The 7329-nt window shown below is 35.2% G+C and overlaps 1 long non-coding RNA gene across 1 annotated transcript; it reads left to right on the top strand.

Moving 5' to 3' along the window:
* The first annotated feature begins 2923 nt into the window (after positions 1-2923).
* On the top strand, positions 2924-6416 carry LOC120292239. The gene is made up of 3 exons (XR_005550023.1): positions 2924-3254; positions 6001-6303; positions 6397-6416. It is a non-coding gene; the product is annotated as an uncharacterized LOC120292239 (long non-coding RNA).
* The last annotated feature ends 913 nt before the right edge of the window (positions 6417-7329 follow it).

The raw sequence follows: 7329 nt of genomic DNA, 5'->3' as shown, positions 1-7329 counted from the left end.
ACGGACGAGCCAACTCTCTGTTCTTTCTACTTGTGAAGCTTTGCATTCTGACACTTTTTAATGCCCAGTTATAGGCTCCAATCTACTGCTGAATTGGAGACTGTCACTGCTCCACTTATAGCTCCATGAGGAAAATGTGTGGCCAAAATTGCTGAACAAAAAATTCACTGATGCTCACAAATTTTAAAAGACAAAATCCTCAACTTTAGGAACCTTAGCTTTAGCTTCACGTGCAACTTCAAGAACTACATTCTTCCAAATAGTTTCTTATTGTTAGGCTTACAATAGACATTGATTTGTTAATCTAATGATGCCCTGCTGCACGGAAGTTCATTCAATAGGAAATAAGGCTCCACGAACGAAACTTCACGAAGACGTTCCTGGGAACATATTGATTATGTCGATGCTTTAGAGAGCATTTGATAACATTCCCAGGAATAAGTATTTCTATTCTTTTATTTCCTGGAATAAAAATATAACAGAAACGTGTTTGGTAATTTTTTTATTCTAAAAAATAGATTTGAAACAGAAATAAGAAACAAAAACAAAAACAAAATTGTTTCTTGTTCCGGGGAACAACTCGAGAAACAAGCTTTTCTTTTCTCTTCCTTTCATCCCTTTCTTTTCTTTCTTCTTCTCTTTCTTCTTCCCTAGCCGATCACAAAAATATTTGGGGTCGTACCAAACATGTTTTTTTTTTTTTTGAAATAGAAATTTTATATAGTTACCAAAAGTCTTAAAATACTAGATAAATGTTCTCAATAATAGAAATAGAAAAAAATGTTTCTAAAAAGAAACTATTCACGGAATTAGAAACTTTACCAAACACAGTCTTAAGCTCTTTCCTTTTTCTTTTAGACTGGTAACCTGTGTGCTTGACATGGACAATGAAAAGGAAGAGGGTTATGATGGCCTTTGAGACTCAGAAAGAAGAGTGGTAAGGTCACTTGAGAAAAAAAATTGATGAATGCTTTCTAGTCATGTGAGGGTGGTTGTCGTCTCAAAACCAATAGTGCTAAGGTCATTTGGACCAAAAATCAAAGAAAAATAAGTAAGAACATGAGTGTCAAATGGTTATGTTTATTATCTTTTGTCATTTGCCAAAGTTCATAAGTTAATTAAAGGCAAATTTGTTGACGTGCTTGCACAGAGAGAGAGAGAGAGAGAGAGAGAGAGAGATAATTTCTTAGAGCTATAAATTAAGCTTATAAAATGAAATATGTTTCATAAATAGATCTAATACGGTGGATCTATCCTATTAGATAAATGTAAAAGTGATTCTCCAAAACACTTTCAATGGGTAATTGATAGGCAACACTCTCCATGAAGGTTGTCTATCTTAATTTGTTTTTGAAGAATTTTCTTTTTACTTTTTCCACTTTAATTGAACTAAATATTTTTCAGTTTTAGTTCAAGGGGTGTGTAATTACTTTCAATATTGAGAATTGTTTGAATTACAGTCGGAGGAGGGCGAGAGCGAAGAGACATTTTTTCTTCCCTCTTCGGACTCATTGGAGAAGATCAATGTGCCGACAGAGTCCGGCGCGAATTCTTGGCCATCTGCTTCATCCACCTCTGTGATTGGAAACAATTACCACGTATTCCTGAGCTTTAGAGGCCCTGATACTCGCAAAGGCTTCGTTGACCACCTCTACCATAGACTTAAAGATGTGGGCCTGAAGTTCTATCCAAACTTCGTGTTCAAAGATGATGAGAGCCTCCCCTTCAGTGAGGACATTGCTGCAAATCTCCTCGGTGCAATTGAGCGCTCTAAGGTTTCAATCCCAGTCATCTCTGAAAATTATGCTGCTAGCGAATGGTGCCTCCGCGAGCTCATTCATATTATGAAATGCAAGGAAAGTAGAGAACAGATAGTCTTGCCTGTGCTTTACAAGGTGAAACCCAAGGATGTGCGACACCTAGGGGGCAGCTTTGGAGAGACCTTTCGAATCCATGAGCATCGTTTTGATGAGGAGGTCAAGCAACAAGGACCGACAGCTCTGAAAAAAGCACTTGATCTTAGAGTATTCGAATCAGACAAATTTGCTGATGGGTATTTCGTTTTCCTTCTTTTAATAGATCCTTGTCCAAAGAATTTTTCCATTTATCATCCTTAATCCTTGTTTTGTGGAGCCATTTATAAGTTCTCATGTATTGTGTTGTTTGACAGGTGTGAAGGGAAATTAGTAAATAAACTTGTAGAAATAATAGTGCGTGAGCAGCAACATGATTTTCAACCACATCTTCCCGTGAACCTGGTTGGAATTGAGGATCGTGTGGCTGAGGTCATGAAGTTGGTGGATATTGCTTGCCCAGACACTCGAATTATTGGGATTTGGGGGAAGGGTGGTATCGGTAAGACTACTCTAGCTACGATCATTTATAAAAAGCTTTTTGACAAATTTACGTGTTACAGCTTTCTCAAGGATATTCGAGAAACAACTAAAAGTAAGGGTATGGAGTATGTCCAATCTCTACTGATCTCAGATATAACAAAAAATCATGAAAGTAGAGTGTGTGATTCCAAGACAGGGATTAGAATGATCCAATCAAGTTGTGAAAAAAAGAAGGTACTTATTCTGCTTGACGATGTGGATCATCGAGACCACCTTGACAATTTGATTGGAGATTCCAATTTCAAGTCAGGAAGTAGGGTCATTATTACATGTCGAGATAAGACCCTCTTGAAGTTTGAATATAAAATGTATGAACTCAAAGAAATGAATCGCAAAGAATCTTTGCTTCTATTTAGTAGATATGCATTTGAAGAGGAACAAATTCCAACAAATCTCGTGACTCTTTCTCGTGATATTGTGACCACCACAGGAGGGCTTCCCTTAGCTCTAATGGTTATAGGTTCACTTCTCAACGAAGTAAAAGATCAAATGGTGTGGAGAGAGACACTTGAGAAATTGAGGAATGCACCTAATAAGACTGTAAAAGAAAAGTTGAGGACAAGTTATGATACATTAGAATATAAGGAGCAGCAGATGTTTCTAGACATTGCATGTTTTTTCATTGGAACTGACAAAAGAATTGCTACTTACCTATGGGAGGATCTCAAATTTTTCCCAATAATCGGATTGCAAGTGCTGATTCACCGTTCATTAATAAAAATTGATGACAATAATCAATTGAGAATGCATGATCAATTAAGAGATCTAGGAAGAGCTATCGCCCGTCCAGAAGATGTGAAGCCTTGGCATTGGAGCAGACCATGGGACGTGGAAACCACGAAAATTCTAGGACGCAAGGTAACGATCATGTGTACTTTTTGTGTCTCCCCATGTTCTCTAGTGGCAGTCCCTCAAATTATTGTTGTTCTTTTTCTCTATATCTTGGACCATTATCAACATGTTGTTAGCATTTTCTTGGTAAAAGCTACATCCAATTTTGGCCTTTAGTCCATGAAAAGTTTGCACTCGTGATTATGAGGCTCAAAAGAGGGTTTTGCTCTTTTGTCATTTTAACATTTTTTAGCAGATTTGTTACTGCTTCTTACTATATTACTTGTTGAAACAAGCATCACACGGTTTTGAAAATTTACCTTATGCACTTACAAATCCGGTTCATCACACTCTAAAATGCATGAGTCTCTATAATTGTATGCCGATTGATTTATGTTATTCAACCAAATAACAAAAACTTTATTGCCGATCATTACTTTGTTGTCTTTCATTTTATCTTCCCAAAATATATCAGCAAAATAGTTTTTGAAGTACGTCAGTGTGAGGATAAATACATGGATCACATGTTATACACCTTTTTCATTATTGGAATTTTACTTCTTTATGATATATTTCATAATGTCCTTCTCCGAGAATCAAATACATTATTTGATATTCAATCTCCAACTGCGAATACGTGCAACTTGCTCGTGTATAGGTTCTGCTTTTTATCAACAAAAAGAAATTAAATTATTTGCACCTCAACTATTGGCTATCAACTTAAGATTATGTTCAATTTCAAGTAATAAGATGTTATGCAGTGGTTTTATATGTACAACGAATCTATACAATTGTTTTGTAGGATTTATTATGCATGTTTGCGATGTAAATCCAATATGACAATGTAAATGCAGAAGTACATGTGCTTAATACAAAGAAAAATAAAGATTTAGTTTAAATTGCATTACTTAGTGAATGTTAAAAACATAATTGAAGAAGCACCTCTAAATATATCAATTTTTTTAGTCATCTAGAAATGCACAATTATGTTATTAACATGGTTGGGTTGGTTGATAACTTGAAACAACACTACATAATTTGGATGCCTCTTAATCAACAATAAATAGAAAACTCTTATTTTCTTTTCACTTAAAGGACTGATAAATTTTAGAGAAAATAAATTCAAATTCTCCATTGCGACTTTGGCTTTTCTTTTATTGTCGCCTATACCAAGTACCAACTTGTAGTCAAATTAACAAATTACATGAAAAAGATTGTTGGAAGATTGTTCAAGATACATTAATTGCAAAGAAAGTGGCATAATTCACGTTTTTTAATTTTAGTTATGAGTTCTGCACTTGCATCATGGATCATTAGTGTTCATAGAACTCACAATATTTCGATACCTGACGTGACAACATAAGGCTAATCTACCCAGTTTTCATAATATATCCTAATATACATACTGGTGCTATTCATTGGTATTTTCAGCACATAATTCAACATGGTGTAAATAAAAAATAGTTAATTATGACAGAAGAAACTAAATAACAACTGACATATGATTTTGTAGGTATTCATACAAAGCAATTTTCAACCAAAAATTGAAAAAGCAAAGATCAAAATTAAAAAATCAAATTATTGTAGGAAGTACATGACAAAATAGTGAAAGGTGAAAGAAATTGTAATCTCCTCATATCTGCCCTTAGTGTAATAGGATATCCACCTCTATTTTGTAAAGTAAGGATTAATTGTGCCTTCACGTGCACACACACACACTAACAAAGAGGAGAGACAAAAATCTATTGTTAGGTATTAGGGAAGAAAAATCAGATAATTAACTTATCAAATAAGATAACTAGAGGAGCAAAAAATAATAATTGCTAACCTTTATTTACTAATTCATATATTTTTATATGATTGGGTGAATGCAAAAATGCACGAACAAATTCTTAAAATCAGGTTGAATTTTATGATTGATTGGGGAAAATTCAATGATGACTAATTGAATAGTACACTCATCTCAAAGGAAAATTGTCCAATCAATCATAAACTTATTGTATGAATGTCAATTCAGTCATGAACTTACTAATTTTGTCAATTTAGTATTAAACTTTGCACAAAATTTCAATGTAGTCTCCCAAATCAATTTTTGCTAGAAATCACCAACATGGCAGTCCAATTATTTTCAGCTATCCTATATGGCACATCGACACATTAGTGATTTCCTAAAAAAATCGCCGAAAAGACTACATTGAATTTCATGCAAAGGTCTAAGACTAAATCGTAAAATTGATAAGTTTATGATTGATTAGACGATTTCTTCCATGTCTGAGGATTAGTTGTTGAGCTTTGAGCTTGAATATCCAAGAATGAAAACTTAAGTTCAAAAGACCAAATTCTTGTTTCTATCCAGCCATATGCCAAACCAAAAATATTTTATGAACAGGGGAATGTTGTCATACCTTTATGAATGCATAAGTTTGATTAGATACTTTTTGTTTTTGAAATGTGTAACAGCTTCTCACATATGTCAAAGGGACACCATATTTAGTCAATCCTCAATACTACATATGTTACAAAATTTAATTTCAAAATCTATAAGAATACGAGACTGATTTCATTTAGGAATTTCACATAAAACATCAAAAATTGGGGCATACAAGTGAAGATCGACATATTACATGATCATGTAATTGTAGAAGATCAGATATATTTCTTTTGCCCTCTTAAGTGTAGACAAAATGCATCGGCCACAATAACATGCAGACTATACTAACAAAAGGAGGTTGGATGGTATTTACAATCTTCAATTTTATTTTATTTTTTGTAGGAGGAAAATGAAAATATTGAGGCACTATGTTTGGACGAAAGGGGTTCCAGAGAGTTCATAAAGCAAGAGAGCTTCAAAAAAATGCCTAACTTGAAGTTCCTTCATGTGAAGGATGTGGACTTTGATGGAGATTTCGAAGGATCACTTGCTGAATTAAGATGGCTAAAGTGGGAGAGATGTCGCGACTCTTTTGAAGGCGACCAACTTTCATTTGGAGAAATTAGTCGTACTTGATTTATCTGGTGATCTTTACGTCGTGGAAGCGGTATTAGTGAAAATTGGAGAGGATGGAGTTCAATTAAGGTAAAGATGAAAAAGGCTTTTTCTTTTGTTACATTTGATGATAAATCATTATATTTCTAATTGCTAATCTTGAAACATGTTTCTTTCTTGTAGATGGAGAGGTTGAAAGTACTTAATCTTTCATGGTGTTGTTTACGGCACATCCCTAATCTCTCTGCGTTTGAAAAATTAGAGATGCTAAACCTGAAATTTTGTACTGAATTGGAGGAAATCGACCCTTCCATTAGAGATGTCAAGTGTCTCGTTTCCTTGAACTTGAACGGTTGTCGGAGTCTCAAGAAGTTACCCGAACAACTAGGTGAACTAGAAAAATTGGAGGAACTTGTTGTAAGCCACACTCGGGATAAAAGAAATCCCTCCATGTATAGGATCTCTAAAGAAGCTGAAGAGGCTTAGTACTTGTTCGAGTTATAGAGCAGGGTGGTCAATAGTACGGATCCCTTCTTCAATTGGTAAGTTGGGAGAGTTGCTTGAGCTGACTTGTCATTTACAAGTATTAAGGAATTACCCGAATCCATTGGGGAATTGAACAAATTAAAAATTTTGAAGATTTTTGAGAGCGGCATAAAAGATTACCAAGCTCTATTGGGAAATTGCAAAGCCTTCAAGAGCTCCGGCCTCCGACTGTAAGCTGGAAGGACAAATTCTTTTTGATAAAGGTGGATTGTCTTCTCTAAAGACCCTTGATTTACAAGCGCACAAAAATTTCTGGCTTGCCGGAAAACTTAGATCAGCTTTCTTCTCTCGAGCGCCTCATTTTAAGTGGCTGTCGTGAGCTTGAGTCACTCCCAAAACCTCCTTGTAGCTTATCATTCCTGGAGCTCACCTGTCGGAGCAATGAGCTGCCATCGCTCTCTCACCTGAAGCATCTACAAGAGCTCTACCTTTGGGATTGCGGATCTCTTCAAAGCATCCCAAAGCTTCCTTCTTGTATACGAATGCTTTTTGTTCGGAGATGTCCCAAATTGGAAAGGTTGCCAAATCTTTCCAATTTGGAATTTTTGTCGGAATTATGGCTCAAGGAAT

Source organism: Eucalyptus grandis, chromosome 3 (genome assembly GCF_016545825.1).
Source record: "Eucalyptus grandis isolate ANBG69807.140 chromosome 3, ASM1654582v1, whole genome shotgun sequence".
Classification (NCBI taxonomy): domain Eukaryota; kingdom Viridiplantae; phylum Streptophyta; class Magnoliopsida; order Myrtales; family Myrtaceae; genus Eucalyptus; species Eucalyptus grandis.
Note: the sequence above shows the minus strand (reverse complement) of the source record. Positions and strands in the feature narration are given on the sequence as shown.